Source organism: Dermacentor andersoni, chromosome 3 (genome assembly GCF_023375885.2).
Source record: "Dermacentor andersoni chromosome 3, qqDerAnde1_hic_scaffold, whole genome shotgun sequence".
Taxonomy (NCBI): domain Eukaryota; kingdom Metazoa; phylum Arthropoda; class Arachnida; order Ixodida; family Ixodidae; genus Dermacentor; species Dermacentor andersoni.
In genome coordinates this window covers 132,285,623-132,299,259 of record NC_092816.1, presented here as the reverse complement: position 1 = coordinate 132,299,259, position 13,637 = coordinate 132,285,623, and the positions used below count along the sequence as shown (strand labels likewise).

General features: G+C 47.0%; 1 long non-coding RNA gene across 1 annotated transcript; it reads left to right on the top strand.

Moving 5' to 3' along the window:
* Positions 1 to 598: 598 nt before the first annotated feature.
* LOC129383221 (uncharacterized) lies at positions 599 to 13,289 on the top strand. The gene is made up of 3 exons (XR_011893071.1): positions 599 to 688; positions 6,707 to 6,770; positions 11,695 to 13,289. It is a non-coding gene; the product is annotated as an uncharacterized lncRNA (long non-coding RNA).
* The last annotated feature ends 348 nt before the right edge of the window (positions 13,290 to 13,637 follow it).

Sequence of the window (13,637 nt, the reverse complement as noted above, 5' to 3'; positions counted from 1 at the left end):
TTTTTTTTTTTTTTTTTCATTGAGAAGCCTGGCTAAGGATAGCTGGGACACATGGTATAAGAATAAAAAGCTTCATGCAAACTTAGCAGTTCTCTACAACTTGCGAGTTCTGCATACGGCATTTGCAAAGGTCGAATAAATATTCTGTGACAGATTATTAGCAACCGAGACTATGCGAAAATATACAATCGGCGACAATTCGAAGGCAGAATAGTCGCAGCCATGCCTTCTCAATTTCAGGAACCACTCTACTTTTTTTTTCACCGATGCAATAACCAGTTTATCCGCGTCTCCCTTTGCTTCAGACGGTGCACGTTTGGTGCATGACGTGACAGTAGACGTTTCGTGACAGTACACAGGCTTGCGCAAAGCACATGCTGCAGGCCTTGCACAGAAAGTGCTGAGCGGGCTTTTGCCCGATAACAGGATAGCGCTGAACTGGGCGTAGCTGCGTTTCACGAATTTTCAGAGACAATGGAATTAAGCTTACGGTTCTTCGTTACGAATCCTCGGCCTTGAATAGAAGTCTCCCATAGCAGGTGGCTCAAGCCAGAGTACCTAAACCTGCAAACATCGTCACATTGTAGTCAGTGTTGTAGTTTGCTCACGCAACTCATTAAAAATGTTCTTTCTTTCTTTATTTCGTTTCAGAGAATGCACCCTATGGCGTACGTGTGAACTCTATCAGGTGAGAGCGCTCAGTAGTTTGCCTCTAGATTTTGCGGATTCAAGCGTCTGGTATTTCCAGGTTTTTCTACAGACGAGGAACACAACTATTGTGATAGTGTTGCGCATCCCACCGACTGTGGTAACTTATGTAATGCGAAGCATGTTGCAGGTAGCTGGTTATCGTGAATTGTTTGCGCTTCTGCAACGCTTTACCAAAGGGACGCGTGTATTTGTCTAGGGCCAGCTCCTGTGGGAGAGACGCGAGTGCGTGTGACCACAGCCGCAGGTCGGCGACGACGGTTCACAATATGACGGTGACGGAATTACTAATGTTTTTCTACTCAGCCGAAGAAAAAAATTATGGTGCTGTTCCGCACAGGATGCAACTTTAACATCATGCGATGTTTACGTTTATAGAGTGCATCTTTAATGAGCGAGCCCGAAGTTTATGCGCCAGATCTAACACATGTACAGTCTGAGGCGTCGACGCAGCCAAGTTAAGGGATAGTTGTGATGCACGTGGAGGGGCGATCGATGATGAGAGATGTAATCTACATATATCATCATACCAGAAACATTTAAGCTTTAACTTCCAGCTTAAACTCCATCTAAATAAATTTAATTCAGTGTAAGAAACTAAAGTTTTTGGCATAATTCTAGAATTAAGCGTATTCTTCGTAATCTTGCTAGAAGAATTGTGATTCTGTGCAAATATCGATATGTATGACATTATAGGCAGAAGCGTTTAGTGTACAACTCACTTTTTTTCGCCCTAGTAAATTACTGCTCGTGAGTGTGGGTTACGGTGGGGCACATAAATATAGATAGCATTCTCAGATTATAAAACAAGCTCTCCGTCAAATTGCGAACGCTCTCTGGAATTCACCGTCACTACCTCCATTTATTACTTTTTAAGCAGTTCTGCATGTGAATTATTGCTCCGTTCAACACTAGTTTAAAGTATAGTGCGTCGTTCATATATATGACGGCGTGCATGCCCACTGTTTCACCTGGTTCACCGCACCGGCAGCCAGCGTCGGAGCGGGAACAAGCTCGACTCCAGTCCTCAATGCCATCACGCCTAGGGAAAAACGCATACAACACGCGCAAAGAAACTTCTCCTCCGTAGTGCCTAGGCAGAGTCAGGTATTTAAGGAGCAAAAGCCTCTAGATTTTCTCTCCCGCACCCGCTCTTACTCGCACCTGCGCCTCGGGCAATGCCACGCCTCGCTGTACTTATTAGCAATCGTAAAAATGCGGCCGGGACTCCATGCCGCAATAAAGGGCTAAGAAAATCTGGAATACGTTGGGCAGCACCACGAACAACAGGTACCACAATTGACAGCTCCGTTATTAACAGTCGTCATGGTGTTTTGTACGCGTTCGTCGTCACCACCCTATCAGAAACTATCCTAACGTCCTGTCGCAATGGACTTGCTAATAATTCAATCATCTTCTGCTATTTACATCCCCCGACGTCTTTATTTCTTTCTTTTTTGCCTTTCTCGATTCTTACAGCATAAGTTGCAAGCCAGCCATTATTTTCTTCTACAGATAATTTGAATGTCAGACTAATTTTCTGCAGTCGCCAATAGTAAGCAGTGCTCAGAATACAACGTCGTTTATCAGATGTTGTGCGACCCAATTCCTGGAAAGGAAAAAATATCAAGCCATTATAATTGTGTCATATGGCACGAAACAACGTGGGTAAGAGCAGGACAGAAAACAGCATTACAGCAATACCCCTGAATTGCGTTAATGGGATTGACTCGTTGTCAGCAGTTTCTTAACTTCACACTCCCTAACCCTTAGCCCCCATTGAGTGCACTACCGTTCTCTTAGCACTCATTCCGTTCCTCCAACAAAGCACCGCGTTACATGGCCTGTCTGCTAAACCTTTTTAACTTGATGTTAATAAGAACACTAGTTACACTGCTATGGCCTCTAACTCTTTTATTCGACGGAGTTACCACGCAAACTGCTGTCAAAAGTAAACTACATGTAAGAATGCAGGCTGGTTTGATGCAGATATTGCAACAGTGACAAATGAAACGCATTGTTCTCAAGACATTCATGACAGTCTTCAGTTTTCTCACTTCCCTACTTCACACCACTAAGCACACATTCGCAATGCACGTCAAAAGCACGACATATTACATTATATAGGAGGCCTCCACTGCAGATGCAGGAGCGCAGCACGTTGGACATTGGCGAATGGCTTCGTGTAGCCCAAGTACAAATGACGGCTGGTGTAACAGCCACCTCGGCCCGTTTTGCACGGGAGAAAGATTGGGGAGAAGGAGCCCACAGGTGGGGGAAGAGGGGCGGGTCGAGAGAACACGTGTCGCGATCGCAGGATAGATTTTCTGGCAACGAGAATAGAGCGAAGGTCAGAGGGAAGGCAAATGATCGCTGACGGCGAGAAAGTCGGCATTGAGGTCCACAGGAACATTGCTGTGGTCATGGCCATGTGCCTCCCTCACTGAATCGTTGCGTTTACACGTGAGGACTGAACTAGACGAATCTGCTTACAAGCACGCAACGTGTTCGAGCTGCCTAAGTGCGCTGAAGCTGTCCATATAGGTGTGGGCTTCGTTGACGTTAGGAAAATCGACAAGGGCTCCGAAAGCATCGTGCATGGGCTGTAGCTCAGATTAAGGTATGATTATTTGAGACATGAGTTCCTGTGGGATGCCGTGTGATCTGCAAAGACACGGTGATTAACAAAGACGTATACAAATAGTCTTTTTAAGCATGACACATCTTCGAATCCAAGCTACCCTCACAGGCCCTCTCCAATTTGAACTACCATCTTCATGTGTCTGCCACTTATCATTTATCGTTCAACTTTTCCCTGCACGGTCCTTAGGTTCTGCTTTATTATTATTATTATTATTATTATTATTATTATTATTATTATTTGAATATACTTCAGACCCATCACGACCCATGTATGGGTGGGTATATGAACAAGTTTTGTTTCCATGAACACAAAATTTACAAAATAATGAGCAATGATAAACTTGCACGATGAGAATGAAATTCATTGGACCTGGTTCACAAGGTAATCAGTGGTATCACAACACACCGCAATATTTTGTGCATTATTGAAATGAGGAATCGCCGACGGAAAATTGGAGTGCTTGTGCATTGCGACTTAAGGGTAGACGAATCGCTTTGCAATGATTCAGCCTCGATAAGAGCTAAACATGTTTATGCACATAATGAGATCTCGGTATTTTAGTTTCTTTATTAGAAATAACATTTCAGCTCAGGCGTAAGCGTTCGAACAATGCACCCATCATATTGCATTTGCCTTGCCGTGATATCCAACAAGCAGCCTAATCGACTCAAGAGTACGTGCCTCTCTTTCTGTGCCTGAACTGGATATTTATCCCGGTGAGGTGCAACCTATCGCTTGTGAAAAGCTGAATTTCACACCTAAAATGCTTCAGCTAAGCGCAGGAAACTTGACCCATAGTCTATGGTAGTGTTTCTGATACGCTGAAGCAAATTTCCAGTGTTTGACAATTCAGAAAATTTATCAATAAATACTTATTATTATACTATTAGATGTTTACTCAAACAACATTTTATTGTTTTTTTGTACAAAAGTTCTCTGCTTGGCCCGAAATATTAGGGCACACTTTCTTCTTTTTTTTCATTTATCTGGAACTTTGCCTGCACTTCCCAAGTGTTGAATTTACGGCAGAATTTTCAGTCAGAAAATTGCATCTTGTAAAGCATCTTCTAGAAAGGATATAATTCGGTGATATCTATCAGCTTACGTTTAGCTAAATTATTGATATCGCGTATAACAAAGAAATTAAAGCACCGCTGTGTCTAGGGCGTGTTGGCATGCGACCTTGAATAACATTCTTTCGCAAGCAGACACAGACAAAATGGAGAAGTATCAAAGCATATCAAAGCGTATCGTGGTGTCTACGTCGCATTAGCTGTCCCTATCTGTTTGCACAAAAATGTCGAGAAAGACAGACACGTCGCAAAATATGAAAGAAACCCACGACACTACTCGCTTGCAAGCCAAAATCGCCGCGCTGAGATCGCGCATGTATTATTGCTCTTTTAAACCAACGTTCGAACGCTGAAAGGGTGGTGGGACGGCAACATAGGCGAAACTCACGCGAGGGTTGTTCAAAAATATTTTTTCTCAGCCCCCGTCGTAACCCACTGAGTAGTCCCGGGACGGCAAACACTGCAATTTTAATGAGTATTTACGCAGTTCAATAAAAATACTCAGGTCCAGCTTGCTTGACTGTACATTTACTTATATCATTGTTACTGAAATTCAGCACTTTAGTGGCCTTTACTTTCATAGCACAGCGAGAGTTTCGACTCTAGCAGCCTTGGTGCGTTGACGTAGCATACTACAGCATATTGGCCGGTCACCTGCTCCTAAAGGCGCAGATGTAGTCCGGCACTTCCAGTGCCGGACTACATCCCGAGTTGTCGCCCTCTATCGAGGGCGACAACTCGGGAATTACAGCGCGGGAATGAAGCCCGCCGAGAAAATACAGCGCGCGCGCCCATCGGGCTCGCCGGTGAGAGCATTGGCCTCTCCGCCCACGTGACGACTTCGGCGCCTGTGATTGGTTCTCTTGGGTATGCGGAAACGCGGCGCCGCGAAAAAATGGGTTCGGGATCCATCCTCGCGCGGCAGAGAATTCTTGCTGCGAAAGCGCCTTTCGCGGCGCGCGTTCGTAAGCGCGCCGCCTTGCGCGCGCTTATTTCCGCAAGTGAGGACGTACCTTTACACCAGACTATATTCGCGCCTTAAGACTGCGCACTATACCCCACGTCTGTGGTTTAATCAACATTTGTGATTGCGTGCGAGGAGTAAGTTCGCGGCGCATCATGGCGCTCGTAATGGCCACCGTGTATGGAATAGGTTTTGGCACTCACTGACCAACCACTCTGTAGAGCGCTGACCAGAGATTCCAGACCTGTAGTAGGGGCAGCTCCTCTCCTGGTGGGACACCCCGTGCTGCAGCGTCGCCTCCCCGTTGCTGGCCCGCCCATTTAAGCCGTCCCGTTGAATTGAACACAAAGTGATACGATTGGGTGTCAACAGCCTGTGGAACACTTAGGTAAGTTGTCCACTAAAAACAAGGTGGACGCACACCTGTGAGCGAAAATATGCAGGTCACAGGTCCGCCAAAAGAAAAAAATGCTGAATTTATCCTTAATTCACACGCACAAACTGAAATTGGCATATGTACTGGGAAGTTTGCGATGCCAAGTACGGACAGCGCTCCTGAATTTTAAGCTAGATTCATAGCGTAAAAGAAAATCGGCGTTATCGCTGAATCCCTGATTCCCAAAAGCCACGACCACGAGCGATCGAGCAGCACCTGCTGTAGCGCCGCGCCTGTTTGGTGGGAGGGGCCCCTTGTAGCACCACCCGTCGCTGTTGAAGGAATGTACAAGGAGCAGCGAACAGTCACTGGGCGCGTGTTCTGGAGCGGTTGTGAACACCTAAATTATTTTGCTTACACAGTATGGTCATGGTGCTGCAAGAAATTGTGACGACAATGTGGCAAAAACGGCGGCATCGCATCGAGGCCATGATACGTCCCGACACGTGAGACGTAGGCTGTAATAGGGTTCCTCGATAGCAGAGAGGCACGCTGCTATCCAGGTGCCAAAGGATTCATAAGCACGAAGTGTGCCCTTTGTATGCCGTCTTGATCAGGCGTGCAACTGCAATATTCAACGTGTATCCAACGCCTCAAATAGAAAGGAAAACAGCGTATGCAAGGAATAGACTTTTCTGCGAACGATGTTGCAATGATTATGTAAATACCGAAGAGCTTCACGGGGCTGCTAGAGTTAGCTGACACACAGCGGGATACCGGAGATAAATGTGCACGGCTTGCGTTTTACAGTTTGACTTTCATAACTGATAACGATGATCTCTGCGGTACGTCTCATCTTACTCGCAAGTGTCAAGGTGACATGCTAATAGGCTAAAATGAGAAGCAAAGCGAAGTGCAAACTACCTGCGTTTTCTTTGCAGCCCGGGTGGTGTCAAGACGACTATTGGAAAAAGACCTGAGGTCAGCGTAGAGGAACACATGGAGGTACGAGCCGTATTAATCAGCAGTATTATTCATACTAGATTATTATTCATAATTACCAATTTATCAGTATTCGGCCATTATGTCTAATTATGCTCCACGCTTCCAATCAATTCCTGCTGTATTTTTACAAGTTTACAGTCATGTTCAATATGAGCCACAGCACGGTACGGGCGGTCGAAGGATATCCACAAGTGCATAGCACTGCTAGCATGGAAAAAAATTGTTTAATAAATAGCTGTACGGTTATAGCAGCGTTTAGTTGTGCCATTTTTTGCATGTCGACTTCGCTTTATACTGCCTTGAGGCCCGTTCCTACCACGGACACCATGTTACGGTTAATATTGGACACGAACGAATATGCATTAGGTAGGGACCTAATTGCATTTTCCCGCCTACAGTGTTTTCTCTGGCTGCATTATGTACATCGCTGACAAGTGCGTAGGCAGCTACTCCGATTTTAGTTCGCTGGCAGTTACATAGCATTACTTGGAGCTTGTTGCGTGAATTAGCGTTCAGCTTCGGGTAAGGATATTCGTACATTATCTGTGAGCATTTAATTTCTTCGCTAATCTTGTCCTGTTCGTGCCCCTTGAAGCCTTATGTGTGGAGTGTTGTGCGGGTCAAGATGCGGTACGTAAATTCGTTTTACCTGGTTCATAGGCTGTTGTAGGCATCACTCGTGTCCCCCTTGCTGTTGCCATACGAGTCCAAAGATCCCGATGTAGTGGCGTGGGCGAATAGGCTGGTCAGCCATGTGCAGTTTCGTTAAATCACGGGCAGTTTACGCTGTTTTGCGATTGCACTTGAGCAATAAAACGCAGTCAGCCTTTTCGGGTGAGCACGCGAGGCATAGGCAGCGGATGCAGCGATGGATCGCATGCAGGCGGTCCGGGATAAAACTCTGCTGTTCAGTTGGCCTGCCATAAGTACACAATAGCGTTATGTGTTTCGCATAAATAGACTGTACAAGGTGTGAGATCTTGTCAAGTTTGGAAATGAGGCGCTGCATTTAGAGGTTAAAAAATGCGAGTCATAGGATGGAGCCCTGTGGCGTGCCTCGTTGAACGGGGCATTGGTCTGACAGTTCCCTATTCGGGCCTACGAAACACACATCACGGCCACCTATGAAATCTTCCATATAGTGAATTATGCGCGTGCCTGGGTGTGAAGCAGCGAGTCCATCGATGATGGTTTAATGAAGGCCATGGTCCGTTGTCTACTTGATGTCTAGGCCACAATAGTCTCAATCGGCGTGGAGCTAGGCGTTGAAAAAGATTTCTGGTGCCCTTTCAGTGACATCTTGCGCACATACATCTCGAGTGAATCTTATAAGAGCATGGATAAGACACTTATGAAAGTCGAGATGCTCATTTCAGCCTAGTCACCACCATATTTTCTATTAATTTGTACACGCAAGACGTTAACAAAATTTTGCAGAGGTTTGCTGGACTGATAGGAGGCTTCATTGTTTTGATGCGCAGTACGGCGTGTTTCACTTAACTTGAACGAAATTTTTAAAAATATGCAAATGCTACGTAGCTGGACAGAACCAAGGTAATGTTGTTTGCCATCTCTTGGAGATACTCATATTGTTTTTTGCATTCTGCATTATCACATAATTAGTTTTAATTATTTAAATAGATTCTCAACTATTATATTTAGATGAAAAGGGTTAATAAAAGTATTGTAGAGCGACATGTGAAACTTTTGACACAGCTTTCTGTTGCTCAATATGTGCAACACAAAAGTGTTTTTCTGAGCATGGAAGAAGCCCGCGATTACACGCGAGATTGCCGAGCGACTGGTTGCTCGAGGCACTTTGCGTGCATTCGCGGGCTTCCTTCACGTTCCAAAAAAACACTGAGATGTAGCGCGTATTGAGCAACAGAAAGGTGTATCAATAGTTTCTCATGTAGCTCTGCCATTTTCTGAATATTTTTCATTTAATTATAATAATTGAGAGGCATTTTAAGTAATTAAGATGATTATCTAATTAGTTTGATTGCGTTATTATCTTGTTTCGGTCCTGATACGTGGCATTTGCATATTTTTTAAAGTTTGGCTCACGTTACGTGAAACACCCTGTAAATGGGCATATTTCCAGCCATAGGAAATGTTACTGCACTCCTATGCGCTCTTATTGGTCCCGAGAAGGCTCTCCAGTTGCTTGTCAGGCAGGGTACGGATGATGGCTTAGTGAACGCGGTCAGGTCCTGGAGTTGCGTTGCTGCGTAGTTCAAGTAGGGCACATTGCAGTTGCACTGTAGCGAATGAGGAGTCGGTGCCCTAGGTTTGACCAACGGGCGGAATTGGCGGTGGATTGGATGACGGGCACGAAACTTTGTGGAGCTTCTCAAAAAGCTTCGTCGCAAAGGAACCTCGCGGAAAACGATAATATAAAAGGGCCCGGCGAGGCCGACGTTGTAGCAGAAGAGACCAGAAGAGCTGGCAAACTGGAGATGTATGAAGTCGTCCGTTTATGCTTTCGCAATTCTCCAATCAAAGTAGCTTGTCCAAGTTGGCGGCTTAAATTTCACTTTCTATGTAAGAGCGTATATAGTGCGTGTTAGCTAGTTGTTTTTCTTGTCTTTCAGACATATTCCCGCTAGCTTTCTTGTTTCTTTTTGGTTCATGGGGCTGGATGGTGTAGCTCGACACCAAGATGGTCTGTGTTTGCAATAATCTTTTTGTTCTTTGGGTCCATTTGGCATGAAACGATGTAGTACTCATGGGGTACCTCTTGAGAATGAGCTGTGTTGTATACTTTTGTGTAATCGTTCAGGTGGGTCTCGCGGTATTTCTTGACACACTGGGTACCGACGCTGCCCAAATGTAGGGGAAATTCCGAAATAGAGCTCGCAGGGAGCCGCGGTACGACGCCATGTCATGATTCGTGTTCTGTTCTTGGGCTGTGTCGATGGGCGTGGGTTGTGTGGTATCGCTGAGCAAGGTAGCAAGCAAGAAAATCCTCCTCCCTTCCACACTGTGAAAGTGGATGTACAGCGAAGCTATTGCCGACGTTAGACAAGCACAGCCGACGTTAGACAAGTTCCACCACCACAAGGAAAGTACATCATGCGCATGCACGTGTGGCAGAGCAGCATACATTCTCATTCTTCAAGGCCCTCCGCCAAGCGAAAGTGCCTTATTGTAGTATTTCAATATTTTCAAAGGAAACTACGTCAGAAAATTCGTAAAGTACGACTTACACGCAAGTGGCAGACATGATAGCGTCGGATTGTAATTTGAAAGCACGAGAAAACATAATTCTGTTACCCGGAACGTCAAACGTAAAGCCCTTTTCCAGCTGCCGTTTGAGATCTGTCTGAGTGGCCGCGAACTCTAGGTGACGGATTGGCGGTACTGTTTTTGGGTGAGTACGAGCCCACGAAAAACACCGACCAACTAGAGGCTTACAGCGTCGCTTTAATGATGCTAGCTAAAGGTCCTCGGTTTCCGGCAATGCGACAAGTTCCCACGTGGCATGGGTAATTGCCCCATGCTGCGTGGGGACTGTCGAAATGTAGAGTGAGAATTGTTAGGGCCCGTTCAGAGTAAACGGAGATGCAGGAGGGTCCAAGTGGTTTGCGAAGGGGTCCGGTAGCAGTTCAGCATGGTCAGATTGTAGTCACCCAGGTTGTTGGCATGACGTGCTCGGTATCCGTAGTATTGACGGGAGGCGTCACGGAGATGTGCGAGTGGAGCTCTCGACTTCAATTGAGGACGGGTCCACTTGTTACAGGGTGAGTAGTAAGTCAAAGGACACCTCGATGTTAGACTCCAATACAGTGTGCGGTGGTGCCGTTGGTGCGTGAGTACACGTGTCGAGGATTGCACTTCTCGCTTGCGGTGGCATGGGTGGCGCAATCGAGAAAGCTGTCACGCCGAGTGTCGTAGTGGCAACTTACGGCGCTTTTGCTGCTCGCGTTGGGTCAGACACGTCTAGTGCTGTGCTGGCGACTTGAGGTGGACTAACGGGCGACAAAGCGCAATCGTCGAGTGCCTTGTTACTAGCTACCCCTTGCAAACCTAGCTAAGCAGCCTTGTCACTAATCACTAGCATTCGCCTTTTGCTTCGCTTTCATGCTTCTCATGTAGGTGAAGCAGTAATCCGCTGGAAGCGGGGGCCGGTTTGTAGCCTGTGAAGCGATTTCAGGAGCTATCTGTACGCCGGGCTAAAGAATTTAATGATAACTTTCCGAAACGGGATGTAAACATGACTTTGCGCGTCCAGCGGAGGCAGCACTTCGATTCTGAGAAGCTATATACAACCAGAGGAGAAAACTTCACCTGCCAGCAGCAGCGACACAGCACACAGACTAGCAGAGGAAATGGTTTCCAATAGCAAATGTTGCGATTTTGCGTGGCCTAATTCACCACTCATATCGAGGCGCGTCTGTCTAGTTGGCTATACACTGGTGTTCTGGAGCCTAAGAGTGCATGTCCTCCACGCAACTTGCATGGCCAAGGCCGGACTTAGGCTGAACCACGGAGTCTGAATGCATCCAGTAAACAAAACCTTGATATAGGCGCACGTCTATCTGTCAAGCAAAATATAGCTCGCTGTATGCCCCTTCGCGATACGGCGCTCACTAGATTGGAAGGTTGAGTCTGAAAGGAAATCGCAAAGAGGGGTGAATGAGTTGAAAAAAATTGTGCCTTTAAGTATACGAATCGCGGCTTGCACCATGGCAGAGATCACAGGTTGATCGAGTCAGATGTAGCAGAAAGAGGTAGGAATTGTTTCGTCCACAGGGTGTTCCTTAGTACGGGGATGTTGAGGCGATTCGACCACTATATGTCTCTTGTTCTTTGTGTACCGCATGCGCTGCTTTTAAGGGTCACCTAATGCTAGGGCTGAAATTCCCAGTAAATGATGATTTTCTCCGGCTTTTTCTTTTATCTGGACTTTGCGTCTGTACAGATGCTCGTGAAAAAGAAAAGTGCTATGCACGCGCTGGGACGACTGGCTACACCGGAAGAAATCGCCCACTGCATCGCCTTCCTGGCATCCGATGACTCGGCGTTCATCACGGGAATCACGATGCCCGTCGACGGGGGCTTCCACCTTCTGTCCAGCGTGTCCGATCCCGCCCCATCTTTGGACATCGAGGAGACTGCGTGAGCAGCCAAGTGTGTAGCCTTGCTCGACAGTGCCTGTACTGCCAGGGTACAGTGCAACAGCTAGGGAACCACTGCCAACTTCATTTTACAAAGAAGCCATCTGTCTTGCAGTTAACGCAATTTTCTTGCGATAGCAATTATATGGCCACTCCAGGCGCATTTTTGCGTCGCCGTCGCCATGATGTTCCGTATAAAGTCCAAGAGTGATAACACCGTATCCGCGCGTCGTGCGCTGTATGTGCGAGTGAAAGTACGCTGGGAAGCTGACGATCGCGGCTCGATTTGGCGCGCACGAAGGAAGAAAGCTTAGAGCAAACGCGTCGTGTTCCGTCGCGCGAAAGGCCGTTAGGGGATGGGATGGAAAGAGGGCGGCGGCGTTGTGCTCCGGCAGCAACTGCGCATCTCACGACCGGGTGCAAAAGGCAACTGACGATCGCGGCTCAATCTCACGCGCCATACATGGAGGAAAGCGGGGAGGCAGCGTGGAAGAGACGGCTTCGACTCCGCCAACAAGTGCCTAATTTGCACGGCCGCGTGAGGTCGCGCGCGCCGTATCTTTAATATTCCTGAAAGGGATCTGCACACGGCTCATAGCTTTGTGCGCTCTGTGTGCTCGCCGCTCCTTCGTTGAAGCGATAGACCGCACGAAAATCACTTTGGTCGCAGCTGCTGCTGCGCTTGCTCACACCAGCGTTTCGACAGCGAGTGTCCGCTATCGCAATTCCTCTCCCAATCTTTCGGGCGAAACTGCGACTTTTTTATAGTGGAGCTCTTAGAACCTCGCTGGGTTTCTCTTGACGTTCGCAGCTTCGCTTAGCTGGGGGAGAGGGAGCTGAGATAGAGTGAAAACAGAGTATAAAAATAGCGTCGCACAGCATAGCGACGCGGCGGGGGTAGGTGGAGTCTAGCGGGGGAGCGGCACGGCGGAGACATATGTGGTGTGACGTCATTGCTCTCCGATAAAAACCTGCGCGCTCGCTTCGGCGGTCCTCTTTCACGCAGTGGAAAAAATTATGCGTGACTCTGCTATCGTAAACACTAGACACTAGTGGAGCTGGGGGAAGCCCAGCAAAAGTCAGAGTAAGTGTGCAGTTTGCCACTACTTTACTGGCCTTCCCCCAGCTCGACAGGTCTCCGGTGTTTGCGATAGCAGAGCCACGCATAAATTTTTCGATAGACTGGCGCTCTTCAAAAAAATGTACTTTTGGTCTGTTTGAAACTCAGGAGTAAAAAAAGGAACTAATATAGCACTTTGCAAACCAAGTAAATGTTAGACAAATAGTTCCCTCTTCAAAGGTGAACCGATCAGAAGCGTTAAGTGGTATGGCGGAGGACGGGCATACTACGTGGCACCTTCGTTGAGCATTGTACGCTGAAAGGCAAAATAAACATATGTGCACTGTGACAATACGTCTTGATTACCATGTGCCGGCAGTTTAGGGGCTGGCCTATTTTTGTTCTATTGCGATTAGCAAGCTCCGGGTGCTTCACGCCATTCCGGGGGGGCTAAGTGTCTATCTGTCTGCTTGTATATATATGTATCTAACCGTTTTGCCGCCAACCTGGTTCACTGGGTAGGCCATGGTTGAATATTGAAAGCATCGGGCTGCTGGGCTGAAGGAACAGGGTTCGCAACCACCATCGGACCAACTTGGTTCAGTGGGTATGTGGCATGTATACCTATGTGCCAGTTTGAGCGAACCTCTTTCACCTCGACATAGTCGCTAGAGATACGAAACTGGG